The sequence below is a fragment of the Littorina saxatilis genome, linkage group LG8 (assembly GCF_037325665.1).
Source record: "Littorina saxatilis isolate snail1 linkage group LG8, US_GU_Lsax_2.0, whole genome shotgun sequence".
Classification (NCBI taxonomy): Eukaryota; Metazoa; Mollusca; class Gastropoda; order Littorinimorpha; family Littorinidae; genus Littorina; species Littorina saxatilis.
This window is the reverse complement of record NC_090252.1, coordinates 46,839,020-46,856,040: the sequence shown is the minus strand read 5'-3', so window position 1 is coordinate 46,856,040 and position 17,021 is coordinate 46,839,020.

Genomic DNA, 17,021 nt, shown 5'->3' with positions numbered 1-17,021 from the left:
GACACACTTTAACATTCCGTAGAAATACCTTTCAAACATGTCTGCGCGAGTGTTTTTGCCAATACCCACAATGACCCTTGTTTACTCTCGGACAGCAGCATCAGGGCTCTCGTAACGGTTTCTCTGAGCTTTTTTTTTAAATGTAAAAACGGGAAAACGTCAACAGGGACCAATTCAGGAAAATATAGTGAACGGAGCATCAGGCAGACATCCTAATCTGTTAGAAATATGATTGATGTGGAAGCTGTGTAAAACGGGACATTGCAATGGAGTAGCCTCAACCATCAAGTACCCGTGTTTGACGCCAAGCTTTAAACACCACGGGCAGGCTATGATGCAAGTACTGTTCTAAGGTAACCGTACGTTGCCCTCCTTTTATAATTGTGGCGATTTGTCCTTATTTTCACAAATATGGGACCACCTTCTTCTTGCCAGTGTTCCGAAATCACCAATGGTTGATAGGGGTGGAGCCGTTTAAGAACATCAACACGGCTGATCGATATGTTGCCCGGGGTCAGATTGATAGACCCAAGTCCCCATCGCCTGAGACAATTAACCTTCACAAAATCCTTCCACTCTCTATAGTAACAATAGGAGACTATTAGTATGCACATTTCGAGACATACCCCCTTTTGTACACCAGAAACAGCACGGGCACCCACTGTCTGCAACGTGTGTGTTCCCGTAAAGGCTTGTGCCAGATCACATCGATGGGTGCCGATTCAATTATCTATGTGTCTTTTACCTCTGTGTTTGTGATTCGTGAATCATACCTCTTCAACTTTTCAACGGCAGCACCGTTTGTTGCAGTAACAGCATTCAACTGTCGGTCTGGAAGGGTGTCATCTTTGAAGACGTGTCTACCCGATTAAAATTTATTGTACCAGTTGTAGGTAATCGTTTTGGAAGGAGCGTTGCTCTCTTAAAATTCCCACAATATGCAGTACGTGTAAGAAACATAACAATCCTTTTACAGATGTTTATACTCCCTTTTTTGAGCTGCATGACAGGCAAGTAAAGATGGACAGGTAATGTTCATTAAGAGCTGTTTTCTTTGCAGAGGAACCTTTGAAATACATGAACATTTGTATCATCGCCGATAAAAGATTGCAGTATGCATACGTCATTGTAAATGTCATGAGGTATTGCTATGAGCTTGGAGTCTTAGGACTTCCAGAACACCCTACGTATATGGTCATCCCAGTCTTGCCATCTGCAATCAATAATCCTCTGTTTAACACATTGCAAACAAGTATTATCATTAGCGACACCCTGATTATTCCATACATATGACAACCCATATTCACACAAACATTCACGAAGGCTTGATGCCCGGGTTACTTTTCCCTTGCAATTTAATTTATACAGCTTTTCAACAGGTAAATTCTTCCCAAGTCCCCACATTTCAGAACTATACTGAACAATCGGTTGAACCTGGGCATCAAACAACTTCAAAAATACATGCGGCGAACCATGTTCAAGCTTGTACAACTTACTTAGAATAATAATAACAGGTGTTTGAAGCTTTGTTAACAGGTCCTGGCATGCAAATTGGAAACTTACTTTTGTTGAAAAATAAATTCCAAGATATTGACAGTAATTTACAATATACATCAAAATCGTCCGGAGCAAGTGGAAGGCAATTAGAAGTGGAAAAAAAATACATGACCTCATCGAATAAACTTTGAATCTTACAAGTAACAATGCATCAAAAATCCTCCGAGGTTTGGATTACTCGATTCAAACGTCATCTGTTTCTGTTTACATTTAGTCAAGTGATTACTATGTGTTTTAACATAGACCGGGAATCTAGATGAGGGTCAAGGTGTATTTGTGTATGTGTGGAACGATCTTCATGAAACTGGACATGAAAATTTCAGAGTATGGTATTCCCAGATTGTGTCTTCAATATTGTAAACGTGTGTTTAGTGACATCGTATCCGGCTTCTTTGTGAACGTTGAGGCAGCACTGTCATGCTTTCATGTTTCGATCACATTGATTAAACTGTTGGTTAAGCAACCTCGACGAAGCCCGGACTTTTGTACTGCATTTATGTTTGAATGCTTACAAATAATTAAACGAGCTTGGTCATTACAAATGTAAACATTGTATCTAAGATATTTGTTTTTAGAAATCCAATTTTGTTACATTTATTATTCTTATTCTTTATCATTTGCTGATTCCAAAAACATATAAACATGATATATTCGGATTAAAAACAAGCTAAGAAAATAAGTTAAGAAATCGATTTTAAAACAATTTCATCTTATTCTTTATCATTTCATGATTCCAAAACAAGCTGTGAAAGTTTAATAGAATAGAGAAACGCGTGCTGCACTGTGAAGTGCTATACCCTGCCGCGCTATACTGGCTTGTCACATTCTGAGCGTGAACCTCAGAGATCTCTGTGGTGTCTTTGCGACCAGCTGGTATGAAACTGACACAGCTATTGAGTATAAATATATAAGTAAAAAAAATACAGTTCGGTCAAATTGATTTTGTGATAGTTCGAAGGGTTGACTCTATGTAGTATTATCGCTTCAAACCACTTGTTTGTATATTTGATAGTCACTGCTGAATTATAGTAAGCATATTTTGCAACTCCTTCCAAAAACAATGCATTTCTATATTATAGTCGATGTATTATCTGTGCTTTGTACTAGGGATAGTAGCAAAGTATCTCTCATTCCAGCATTATTCATGCAACGTGGAAAAAAAGGGGGGGGATTATTCTACAGGAACCGTTTAACGCTGGAAGCAAAATGCATTATGAAATGCCTATCATTGTACTTAAAGACAACACCATGAAGCTGCTGGCATGTTAGAAAACCATAGGGAAATCATGAGACTTCCTTCCTTGTTTGTCTGCACATAAACTGATTTTACCAAAACAATACATATACTTGTATTTTTAAACATGCAAGGTATACAAATGTGTTCGGAGTGTTTCATAACCAAACAGTTGACGCATTCATCAGTAAACGAGTATACCTGTTGATTCCGTTGTGGACTACAAACCATTTAAGGAATCATATTTCTGATGATGGTTGTGGGCTTTGAATTTAACTTGGGTGATTTCATACACAAATAATGATTTCACATAAAGGTCGGTCTGTATTCGCTTGTTGTATGATGAGGTCGGATATTGCTAGCTGTTTTGGGAGGCAATACAAACTATCAGAAATGAGCAAGTTTCAGATTGGTAGCAAGGAAGACCTCAAGGAACACTTGCTGGTTACTGCCGTTGTGTTAAATCAGAAAACTCTGATCATTGATGTGATTTGAACGGAGCTCGCTTCTTGACACCATTTCGGAGAAGAAAAAAACATGTGTGTGTCTTCTAGTACAGGTCTGAAGCATTCACCACCTAATGGGCAGACGCAAAAGTGCGTTAATAATCATCGTATAAAGTTGAGTGAGTGTAGCATTGAGGAGATGTATTTTCTTGCATGTCGAAAGCAGGTGACGTGCCAGGCGCCATTATATAACATCCGTTTCGACTGATTTTCTTAAACAACTGTTTACGGAAGTGCAGTTGCTGCTTCAAACTCAGAGGCAATAGGATGCAGGTAATCACTTCTCTTTGCAGCTGGTATCTTAGACGGAACTGACATGACTGTAGCACTTGCAGCTTCAGAAGCCAGGGCACCACAATTCATGTAATCAACATGTTGCTTGCTGGTGTGAGGGCCAGGATGGACACTAACTCGGTGCGAATTTGCTGATACCATTCTGTCTGACACACCACAGGCATCGGCATGCAACTGGTTTACAGACCCGCTGCTATCAGAGGAATTATTGGCGATGTGATGCAGGTACTGCATGTCTGAAAAGGTGCTGCTATTTGAGGACACTGTCTCTCTTCTGTTTGGTGCAACTGAAACAAAACAAAAGTTAATGTCATTTCATAGTCATTCTGTAATTCTGCACTTCAATTAGTAAATGTTTTTATCCTACATACGTGAGAGAGACACCCGTGAGATAATAATCGTTCAAATCGCACGTGTATATATCATGTAATTGAGGTCATGTCAAGCAAGTCTGGCAGGGACCTGTTTTTCCACTGTTTATGGTGCCAAAGTCACCGAGACAAACGTCATAATAGAAACAAAATTTGCGCTCGCTAATTACCCTCCATGAATCTTTAGAACTAACACGTCACGCCACACTTTCAGAGTGACGTTTCTTTGCTTTGACGTAATATAATAGATTGCACGAGACTTTAGAAGAGATCGGGGTTCCAAAACAAGCGTCTTCAATTTAGCTGCCTCGACTGCAGGACATTTTCAGTAAAATATTCGTAAGTACAGTATGTAGGATAAACAGAATACTACATGGCTTGCTGTTTCGTACCAGATTTACACTCGTTGCTTTTTCAAATAGTGAACAGCTCGCTTTCGCTCGCAGTTCAATATTTAAAAACAACTCGTGTAAATCTGGTACGACACAGCAAGCCATGTATATATACACACACTGTCGACATTTCTGCATTTTTCTTCTTTTTTTTCTTTTTTTTCTTCAACAATTTTTTATTCAGGCAAGCACATATTTATAATGACACATTCAAAAGCATTGTCCCTGATAAGTCACAGCAATGACAGAGCTGAACACACATGTGATATTCAGTTACTTCTTACATTTTCAGAGCACGTCCCAAAAATCAGAGGAATACATTGACTATTGTAATAATGTACATCACTCGTCTTTATCCAACCGTTACTAGCTGTTGATACGGAATCCATTTGTACCAAATTGATAAATATGCTCACAATATTCTCATGAAACAGACATTTCTGCATTCATACCTCTCAAAATTATTAAAGATCGCCAACAAAAAGTTAACCTTGTTGTCATTGAGGTTATCCGTGCTATTTTGTAAGCTACATAATATGTGTTGTTTTGTATAATGCTTGTCCTGCACGGCAGTAGAAATATACATTTTGGGCGATCAAACTCATTTTACCGTGATCATTGTCGGGTATTTCAGAGTAGTGGTGTGTAGTAACGCTGCCAAAAGAAGCGCGGTCAGCTGGAAAGGCAGGCACATTCTGTCTGAAAAACACGGTGTCCCAATCATGGCGCCTTGGTCTGCATGCAGAAGGTGGAAGAGGAAGACCTTCTGACCTGCCACCTAATCCATTATTTTAAGGGCATATTCATGGTTAGCATACATTGCATTCTATGACACTATATAATGCTACCGGAAAATGCCAAACATTTAATGAGTTATACAGATTTATGAACTTTTCTTTGCCATCAATTGTTGGCTTCTGCTCTCTCTCTCTCTCTCTCTCTCTCTCTCTCTCTCTCTCTCTCTCTCTCTCTCTCTCTCTCTCTCTCTCTCTCTCTCTCTCTCATGGGGTGGAAGATGAATACCGTCTCTGGGTTTGCACATTAAGTTGACCCGTGTCCGGCCCGGCCCGGATTCGAACCAGCGACCTTTCGATCACAAGTCCAGTGCTCTACCACCTGAGCTACCCGGGCCCCCGTAAATCATCTGTTTCCGATAACAGTTTTATACTGACTGTCACTTTTCATCAGTCATCGGAGACATCGCTTCGACCATACTACCGTATACGCTGACAGTACACACAGTATACGTTCCCCTACTGTTCAGCAAGAAAACATATATACGTTATGTCTGCTTTTACCGAGGTGCAATGGGTGATACACATTTGTTTCGAAACACGTGTCTGGTCACGGTAGTAAAACAATGGTCCTCCTCTGGACTAGTTTCCTCTGTTGATACTCTCTCCCCTTGGGGTAGCAGATTCTCTTTGGAAACTCGGTTCCGTCCGAGGAGGGTCTGATTTCCCCAATAGGGCTGTCTGTGAAGGGACACAATTCCCATGACCTCCCTTCTTTGTCTCTGTAAATGTATTCTAGGTATATTTCTTGTATTCCCATTGTTCTCTTGTTACATCTATGATGTAACTATTGCACTCTCATAACACATAAAATAGTGGATAAGTAAAGGCGCACGAAATGCATCATAGCTGGCTCTACTTTCTGCCGTCCTTGACATTCCAAAGTGCACATGTACCTGTCGACCGGATGTGCAACGGGTTACTACGCTTTTGAGAACTTGCGCGAAAGTCGTTCAGTGTTATTGCTGAGTTTAAGTCTCGACTTGCCGAGACTATCATCACAGCGTCATAGATGTTATGACGTCTGTCGTCCATCGCATCATATTATGGGGATGTAATCTGTTATTCGCTGTTCTATTTCTCTCTTGTGATCAACATGACAAGCCGTATGTGTTTGAGTGTGTGTGCTCGTGCTCTCAACTAAAACAGAAGTCAAACTAGCAATCGTTAAAAACCCAGTCAGTCCGACCAGCACTGCTATGTTCAGGCTATGCTCTTGTGAAGTTACAGCGTGCCCGGTACACACGCCCTTATCGGTAGGGGAAGGGCTCCTAATATGGACCACTTTTTGTTTCATGCTGATAACTAGCTTGTTTTCTTGCGAAGAAGTTTCATTTTGTGTTTGGTAGTCCTTCTCTCTTAGGTTAACCGTTAGGCCTAATTAGTGTAAAATAGCTTTGATAGACATTCAGCAAAAATTAAATACAGAAAAAATCACAAAGGGTCCATATTAGGAGCCTGGGCGCCTAATATGGACCAGTGAAGCGGCCTTCACGAATCACTGTAAAAAGCCCCCTATATTTCAAAATAACATGATACAACTTAGTGTACAAGTCAGCCTATTAATTAAAATATGCTCTAGATTTATCTGTTTCGGGTTGATGAGAGCATTATTTGAAGCACACCAGGAAACTAAAGAAGCTTATCAAAAACAGAGTGAAAATAAGTGAAATTATCAACTTCCACGAAAAGAAGACTTTTTGTTGCATTTTTTTTAAATCTCGAGGGCTAGTTATAAGTTATTTTCAGCAAGCTACTTAATGATTTAATCAAAATAGCCTTTAGCTTTTATTTTCTTCGATTTGTTGAAGGTGGTCCATATTAGGGGACTCGCACATACTTTAAGATTTTGCTATTATCTTTTTTTTTTGCAGTAGAAACTCGGGGTCAACACTGCTAAAATGTAACAAATACGGTTTTAGCTGTCATATATAGCAATTTTATTGTGATAGAAGCTTTGGTTGTGGACAGAAACGAGTCCGTTTTAGGCGGCAAATTTAGAGTGAACGCTGCCAAAAGTGAAAAAAAGAGAAAAAGCCTAACGGTTTTGCGATTTCTGTTTCTGCAACTATTTTGACATGTGCAAGTTATCCAGAGAGGGTGAATACAGCGAATAAAACTTTTTTGAGCGCTCTAGCGCCGTTAGTTTGTCAGAAAAGAAGGTGGTCCATATTAGGAGCCGGTCCATATTAGGAGCCCTTCCCCTACATCATCGACTACGATTGTTCTCTGGACAAGCTGTGTAATGCATTTTGCGAGTATTTCTAGGTCTTCTGCGGTGCAGTAGGCCCTATGGACGACGAAGGTGTCCACGATCTTAGGAGATGCGTGTGTAACCACTAGGTATTCAGTCAAATCCGTGTAAGAGGCTTTCAATTGACGGGGACAACCAAGCCACCCTTATGCACCGACTTGACATAGATCAACTGACGTGCCTGTAGAATACGGTATGTGCAGAGGTGCCTCATCTGAACAGACAACTAAAGCTTGATGTTTCCGTCACACTTTGTCTTTTAGTTCTTCATGGGATATACAGGTTACAACACTCGTGATTTTTTATATGGCTTGTATGTCAGTCAAGACCCAGCGGGAATATCAAAGGGACTCACTCGCCAGAGGCTCGTGAGTCCCTTGATATTCATCCGCTGGGTGTTGCATTGGGAAAAGGAGTGATTCAACAAACATAGTGAAATAGAAACGTATACACTTAAAGGCAGTACCGTCGTCTGCTACGAGAAAGACGTTTTGCGTGACCCTGCTTCCGGGCTTTTCTTTTTTCAAACTTTCAAAACTTCGAATTGTACTGATCTTGTCTTGAAAAAAAATGATTTAAAAATGTTTGTGTAACAAGCTGTGAATTTATTATTTACATCTTAAAAGTTAGGTCCAGCACCTAAACGGGGCGCCTGATTGTCCGTTCGAATAGTCCACGAACAAATTCTTTGAAAATGTCTCACTCTCGGCAGAAAGCAGCCAGGATGTTCCCGTTCGGTGCGCGTTCAAATGGAAGTATGCTTGTATGTAGGGGCTCGGGGAGCTCAGTAATGGTTTACGGGAGGCTTACTGTGCCTTTAAACGAAAATATATTGCAAAGACAAAAGAAGAGATAAACAGTGAGATATATATATATATATCTCTGAGCTCATATATATGAGTGAGAGAGAGAGAGAGCGCGAGAGATAGAGAGAAAGAGAGAGCGAAAGAGAGACAGAGAGAGGGAGAGCAAAAGAGAGAGAGAGAGGGAGAGAGCGAGAGAGAGAGAGAGAGAGAGAGAGAGAGAGAGAGAGAGAGACAGAGACAGAGAGACAGAGAGATGCAGCAGCAACATCCTTCAGAACTCCAGAACCAACATCAGAACACACACACAATCACGAACACAGACTCGCACAGACACACACACAGACAGACACACACACAGAGATAGACAGACAGACAGACAGACAGACAGACACACACACACACACACACACACACACACACACACACACACACACACACACATAATATCCGCACTGCCAAGAAATGCTGTAGTAGATTGGTTACTCACCATGCTGCCTCTTTCTTTTTCTTTGAACAACGACCAAAACGGCGCAGATAATGATGATGAATATGCTGCTTGGGGTACCTACTGCTGCTGCAATAGTTGTGGTTTCGCCCTGTTGGTTGCGCTCTTCGTCTTTGTCAACTGCACAACAAGAGTAATTAAGATGGCGTTTATGATTTGCAGCAATAAGTCGAATATTCATTGCTGCCATTTAAAACAAACGCCTGCCAACTGCTCTTTTCTATGTTTGAACTTTAGTTGTGTTGGTGTGTTTAGACTGCCTTTTGGCGTAATACACACCCCGCTGTAATAAAAAGAAAACAAATGAAGCTTAATATTACAGCCTGATTTACTTCTATGTAATAACAATAATACATTGATCTTTTATCAGATTGCATGTGAACACAGACAGTGCGTGCAAGATTCCTAATTCTCCTACAACCCGTGTACATGCTATTTGTTTTCTCAGAAATTATGTTTAGACTTCACGTTGCAGTTGTCAACAGCTTATATCAAGCACGTTATATATTTGGAAAATATGTCTTTCTAGCAACACCCCGGCACTGCAAAATAACTTAAACACATTAATTAACTCGACCCACTTAAACTTTTAACTAGTCTATGATTAAGTGGACATAATAAACACAGAAATACAAAGTAGGATTGAGCAACGAACTCTAATGAACAATAGCAATTAAGACTGGTTAGCGTCTTACATTTTATAATAGCATGTACCAGTAGAAGCACAGCAATTGACTGTGTTATCGTGTGAGTTATGAGGACTGCATTTTGTTCAGCTTTGATGTGTACATGAATGTGTGTGTGTGTGTGTGTGTGAGTGTGTGTGTGTGTGTGTGTGTGTGTGTTTGTGTGTGTGTGTGTGTGTTTGTGTGTGTGTATGTGTGTGTGTGTGTGTGTGTGTGTGTGTGTGTGTGTGTGTGTAGTGAACTCATTGCAATGTGTGGGAGACATGTTATTGTTTCCTCTTACTCTGTATGTTGAAATAAACGCTAGTTTTCAAATGTCCATCTCCTGTTCGCCAAGTCCACAAACCGCTGTCTTTTTTGGTGACTGTCTTAACGACCATAGCAGTGCTTCCACCAGAGGCGTTCTTGACGCAGGGACAGTGTTTCCCGTTTGTAGTAGATGCACATTCTCCGTCAGCAAACGCAAAAGCGCAGAAATCCTCTTGTGATAACTTTTGCTTAGGGGGCTGTACAAAGACTGAGGCGCGTTGGGACAACGTTTTTGGACAACCTTGTTGTTCAATCTCAAAAGGTAGGCTGATTGTTGAGTGTTCAGTGACGGTGAGTGTCAAATTTGTAGAGATGGTGGGAAAGTTGAAGAAACAACCTGTATTAGAACACAAAGGGTATATTGGAGGGATAATTGAAATATTGCACTAACAATTAAACAGGAATATAATCAAGCAGGTTCATTGATCTTAGTCAAAGTAACATACAACAGTTTATCCTACATACGTGAGAGACACTCTCGTAAAATAATAATCGTTCAAATCACACGGTCGTGTGTATAATTATCATGTAAATGAGGTCATGTCAAGCAAGTCTGGAAGGGACCTATTTTTTGCACTGCTTGTGATGCCAAAGTCACCGAGACAAACGTCATAATAGAAAACACAAATGTGCGCTCGCTAATTACCCTCGATGGATGTTTAGAACTAACACGTCACGCCACACTTTTAGAGTGAGGTTTCTTTACTTTGACGTAATAGATTGCACGAGGCTTTAGAAGAGATCGAGGTTCCAAAACAAGTGTCTTCAATTTAGCTGCCTCGACTGCAGGACATTTTCAGTGAAATACACGTAAGTATACAGTATGTAGGATAAACATATACTACATGGCTTGCTGTTTCGTACCAGATTTACACTCGTTGCTTGTGCAAATAGTGAACAGATCGCTTTTGCTCGCAGTTCAATAATTACAAAAACAACTCGTGTAAATCTGGTACGGCACAGCAAGCCATGAGGTATTCTCTACAATTATACTCATGCGCGAAAAGAAGATTATCCGGTTATCTTGCAAGAAAATAATATACTTACATTGAACAATCAGTCCTACAGTTCTGCGTGTGTATGCACCAGGAACAATGCACGTGTAGTCACCACTGTCATCACAGTCAGGACGGAGTTCAACTTGTATTTCGTTGTCAGATGATTTTACTGCTGCCATTTTGTTCCCTCGAACGTCCAGCAGTTTTACTTCAGGAGCTTGTATAGTCGGGTAACCATTTCTCCAGCGACAGTTTACGAGAAGAGGTGTGTGTCTCTTCACGGAAGTCACATGTTCTCTGATAATGTCCGCATTTTTAGGAACGATGGACAGATCAGTGATTTCAGGTCGACCTGTGGTAAAAACAAAACAAGTCGCGTAAGGCGAAATTACTACATTTAGTCAAGCTGTGGAACTTACAGAATGAAACTGAACGCACTGCATTTGTTCACAATGACCGTAGTCCGCCGCTTGTGCAAAACGGAGTGAAACTGACGAGCCTGTTCAGCGCGGTAGTGGTTTCGCTGTGCTGCATAGCAAGGTTTTCTGTACCTCTCTTCGTTTTAATTTTCTGAGCGTGTTTTTAATCCAAACATATCATATCTATATGTTTTTGGAATCAGGAACCGACAAGGAATAAGATGAAATTGTTTTTAAATCGATTTCGGAAATTTAATTTTGATCATAATTTTTATATTTTTAATTTTCAGAGCTTGTTTTTAATCCAAATATAACATATGTATATGTTTTTGGAATCAGGAAATGATGTAGAATAAGATGAACGTAAATTTGGATCGTTTTATATAAAAACAATTATTACAATTTTCAGATTTTTAATGACCAAAGTCATGAATTAATTTTTAAGCCACCAAGCTGAAATGCAATACCGAAGTCCGGCCTTTGTCGAAGATTGCTTGGCCAAAATGTCAATCAATTTGATTGAAAAATGAGGGTGTGACAGTGCCGCCTCAACTTTTACAAAAAGCCGGATATGACGTCATCAAAAGTATTTATCGAAAAAATGAAAAATTATCCGGGGATATCATTCCCAGGAACTCTCATGTCGAATTTCATAAAGATCGGTCCAGTAGTTTGGTCTGAATCGCTCTACACACACACATGCACAGACAGACACACACACATACACCACGACCCTCGTCTCGATTCCCCCTCTATGTTAAAACATTTAGTCAAAACTTGACTAAATGTAAAGAGGTTTTGGAGAAAAGACAGCGCAGAGGAAGTTGGTCAAATATAAACGTGTAAGCGATTGATATCGCTGTGGGGTGAACAGAAAAGCGCGCGCACGTGTGTGTGTGTGTGTGTGTGTGTGTGTGTGTGTGTGTGTGTGTGTGTGTGTTTTGTGGTGCTTCGTGGTGCAGGATGACCTTTTTCGCAAAGGCATTTCACACTTAGAAGCGTGTTTTCTCCACGTTTACAGCATTTGCTGTGTACTCAGTCTTTTTCTCAGGGGAAATTGTGAGATGAGTGATGTTTGCAGGATCTTAAACCGAGAACAAAAAGTGTTTACGAGACTAGATTTCAGTAAACATAATAAAACCTGGTTTTAGATGATATAATGCAAGTCGTCATATTCAAAACTAGTGGTTTAAGCATTAAGTAATTAGTAAGTAATTAAGTCAGTCAGTCAGTCAGTCAGTCAGTCCGTAGATAAGTAGGTGTGCTATAGACTAACGAATAAACTAGCTAATCAAATTACTAATAAACTTAGTAATACACAAACTCATAAACAAAATAATAAACTAACGTATTTATCAGCTATAGCCTGACATTCCAGAAATGTTGAAGTAATGCACGAGCTATACTAACAATACATTCTGAAAGCAGGGGACGTGCGTACTATTTGACACTTTAATTCACATTGAAATCATGATGTATCTGCCAAAGCGCATACATCTACACAATATGTCTGTTTTGCGCTGTGAAGGTTTTATGTTTGACAATAATCCAACAGGAAGAAGAGATGAAATAGAACATGTCAAAAACTGTAATTTATCTGCATGTGTATCAAGTTAATATGATTTTTTTCTGACTCAGACTAAACAACTATATATCTGTAAACATGACTTGTGTATGCATTGACTGGGCATTTTAACATTAAATAGAATACTTTCTTAGCACAACAGACACCCCACCTCCCCCCTCCCCCCACCCCCTTTCGAAAGCACAATTAATCTTTCAACAGGTACTCAACTGCATTCCTGAAACAGTTCCACTAGTGTACATTGACATTAAAAATAGCAGTGTGCGTCTATTCAACAAGAGTTATTGCAGTTACATCTATTTCACACACAGCCGCTGTGTCTGTGTGTGTGTGTGTGTGTGTGTGTATGTGTGTGTATGTGTGTGTGTGTGTTTCAACTTCAGCTTAGAAACAAAAGTCACATAACCTAACAGATCATTTTCAACTCACAATGACTGATGCCAAAATCACTTACCCATGACAACCAGTTCAACAGTTTTATTCTCCCGTGCGCCAGGAACAATGCATGTGACGTTCCCCGTGTCTGCACGGGTAGCGTGGAACGTAGCTTCCATGCGTGCGTTGCTTGTACCACTGACTTCCAATGGAGAGCCCTTAGCACCAATCAACTGGGCCTGCTGTGGCTCTCGTGGGGCGGGATGACCGTTTTCCCAAAGGCATGTCACACTGATCAATGTATCGCAGTCAACCTGATTTCTTGAGTGTGCATTGGTCGTTCCTGGATCAATTGTCAACTGAATGATTTTGGCTGGATCTGATTGGAACAAAAATAAATAGGAGTAAACTACACTAAAGCACACAAACTCATGCACATAATTACATTGTGTAAATCGCGGTATGAGACCATGTTATGCATTCACTTTCTAACTGACTAACTAACTAACTAACTAGCTAACAAACTAACTAACTAACTAACTACCTACCTACCTAACTAATTAGCTTACTAACTAGCTAGCTAACTAACTAACTAACTAACTAACTAACTAACTGAGTGACTGACTAAGTGACTGAATGACTGAGTGACTTACGAACTGACTGACTGACTAACAAACACATATGCCAACACAACGCTGGCATGAAATCTACATGTATGAGTGAAAGACGTCCGTGCTGAAGAATGTCATTGTGGCACACCAAGGCTAGATAATCAAGCTGTCTTGATTGTATACATTGATAACACAGTTGGTTAAATGTTAAATAAATACGACATAGCAATGCTACATGGATGTAAACATTATTCGTGACAGCATAATGTACATAAGTTCATGACAAAGAGTCATTAACAATTGACCAGTTTTAAACGTGTACACGTGTGCATCATGGCACACCAGTCCCGTTTAAGTTCAAATGACATTATTTTTCCGGTGCTTTTTGTGTTGCTACTGGAACCCACGTGCATGCTTTACATTTTAAGATGACCCGGCTACTTTTGTATAGAATGCAAACCACATGGACTATGTCATGTTTCTTCGCATGTCAGTGTCAATTACATAAACAAAACACATGTTTCCTTTCTTCTGAATTTCCGACGGTTTTTGCTGGCTTTATTATGTTGCAAGTAAGCGCTTTCTGGCATTCATTGCATACAACTTTGCGTGTGAGTGAGCGTGTGTGTTTGTGTGTGTTTGTGTGTGTGTGTGTGTGTGTGTGTGTCTGTGTGTCTGCACGTGCGTGCGTGCCGTGCGCGCGTGACTGCGTGCGTGCCTGCGTACGTGTGCGTGTATGTGTGTGTGTGCGTGCGTGTGTGTGTGTGTGTGTGTGTGTGTGCGTACGTGTGTGTGTGTGTGTGTATGTGTGTGTGTGCATGTGTGGTTGTGTGTGTATGCGTGTATGTGTGTGTGTGTGTGCGTGCTTGTGTGTGTGTGTGTGCGTGTGTGTGTGTGTGTGTGTGTGTGTGTGTGTGTGTGTGTGTGTGTGTAGGTGCTATAACGTGCATGCGCGCAAGCGTGCGTGCATTAATGCATGCGTCCATCCATGTACACACGTGTTGCTCAGAGTTTGTATGTACTTAAACTGAGTTGAACTCACAATGCACATCAACTGTGACTTTACGTATGAGGCTGTTATCCCCCATTTCCCAGGTCCAGGTTCCACTGTCGTCTCTTGTGACATTCTTTGAAAGACGACATGACACGCCATCCTCATCTTCCGAACAGCTGCACACTCCGGGTGAGAAAGATGTCCAGTTGCCGTTTACTAGTTTGAGTGCACAGAAAGCGTCACGCTGACTGTTTACTTGTGTGCTATTGAACACGTAGATCGCAGGCGCTTTCCCGCTCTGGAAGCAGGAAGTATTGAGTTGGAAACGAACAGTAAGTATATTGTGTTCAAGTGGCGTGAGTGTCCGGTCTGAAGAGATGGGCTGCAAATGAAAGTCAGCACCTGAAATGAAGACAAACCATTAAGTGCTCGCTCAATTGTTGTCAGCATTTCATCCGCGTCCCGGTGTAGCAACTATTGTATCTGCCATACAAATATAAACTAATACAAAGAACTTTAACATTAACACAGTATATATTATATCCACGAAGTAAAGTAACAGAAAGGTAATTGTATCTTTTTTTCCACACCGCATTTCGCTATCTTTATTTGGTGTTTAACGTCGTTTTCAACCATTCAAGGTTATATCACGACGGGGAAAGGGGGGAGATGGGATAGAGCCACTTGTCAATTGTTTCTTGTTCACAAAAGCACTAATCAAAAATTTGCTCCAGGGGCTTGCAACGTAGTACAATATATTACCTTACTGGGAGAATGCAAGTTTCCAGTACAAAGGACTTAACATTTCTTACATACTGCTTGACTAAAATCTGTACACAAATTGACTATATTCTATACAAGAAACACTTAACAAGGGTAAAAGGAGAAACAGAATCCGTTAGTCGCCTCTTACGACATGCTGGGGAGCATCGGGTAAATTCTTCCCCCTAACCCGCGGGGGGTGCCTTTCGCTAAAACCAGAGTGAAATAATGAAATCGACTTACAGTCTTCCGACTTAGAAGCGCCACCATATTGTATAAGGGCTAGCACGTATGAGAACCGTAACACATTATGGAGTGATCGAATCCGTTGCTCTGCTAAGACGTCTTTCATTGTGGAAGACAAAATCACAAGCATTATAATTATCTGCATGTAGTCAGACTTTACGACTGGTTATTTTACAACGTCTTTTCCTCAGCAGATACAGCCAGATGATGATGCTGCTTCTATGGTCACTCCCCTACTACTCAAATACAGCCCTTCAGCCACCCCCACCCTTCTCCTTGTCGCGTCAACAAATAACACTTCATTTCCCTGTCAAATAATGGCTCTTTTCATAAACGTTAGTAAATTGCTTTGTGACATTGATAACAATCACAGCTTGATTTACGTTTCCTTGTCGCCATAAAATAATGGACACTTCATGAATTAAACACAGTATATGAGATTACACACAGAGCCATTCATATTCGGTTGTGTAAACTTTCAAATGTGCACCTTGATTTGTTTTATTCCCACTCACACACATACACACGCACAAGCACACACACACACACACACACACACACCCACACACACACACACACACACACACACACACTCGCACGTACACCCACACACGCACACACACACACACACACACGCACGCACACACACACACACACACACACAGACACACACACACACACACGCTTGTAGCTTAAATGCGCTGATATCAAATAGTAGATAGCAACATCGACAACTCACATTTTGACTAATTTCACGGTGTGATAGCCCCTTACACACACACACACACACACACACACACACACACACACACACACACACACACACACACACACACACACAGGCTCATTGACTGGCACACACACACACACATACACACACACACACACACACACACACACACACACACACACACACACACCGTCGTACGCGCTCACGCATGCATACATATTATGCATGCAGCCCAAGTGCGCTGATATTCAAACATCTTTAAACAAAAATAGTAGATAGGAATATCGGAAAACTCCATTCTGACTTATTGCACGGTGTTTGGAAATTTCCGCTGAAAAAAAACGTGGATGCGTTCTGAATAATTGATTCTGATGTTGCTGTATAGCTAATGACGCAAGCTGTACGTTCGTTACAAAATGAAGCTATGTTAGATATTTTAAAATGAGTGTTTCCACACATGCATGTGGTTATATTACTACATGTAAATGATTTCGCTTCTACCCAGTCAATTACTCATCTGAGACTATTCAGTGAATGAGCTTGGCTAAAAACTGATCCGACATTTAGTATATATTTTTACCTGTTAAATTAAA